This window comes from Octopus sinensis, linkage group LG7 (genome assembly GCF_006345805.1).
Source record: "Octopus sinensis linkage group LG7, ASM634580v1, whole genome shotgun sequence".
Lineage (NCBI taxonomy): Eukaryota > Metazoa > Mollusca > Cephalopoda > Octopoda > Octopodidae > Octopus > Octopus sinensis.
Window position 1 is genome coordinate 70,620,760 of NC_043003.1, and position 315 is coordinate 70,621,074.

A 315-nucleotide genomic window follows, 5' to 3' on the forward strand; every position below is an offset into this window, starting at 1 on the left:
TGAAAGTTTCAGAACATTTATAAAGAGAAGGTCTTACAGCTGTTTCCGGGATATTCGTATCATTATTGAACCTGGAGCTTAACTATAGTCTGTCAATAGCACTACTCGACATTACCTGTCACCTTCACCTTTGGGTCTTCTTGACACCACTACCTCTCATACCCTCGATATATATATATATATATATATATATATAATATATATATGTGTGTGTGTATATATATATATATATATATGTGTGTGTGTGTATATATATATATATATAATATATATATATATATGTGTGTGTGTGTGTGTTGTGTGTGTGTGTATGTA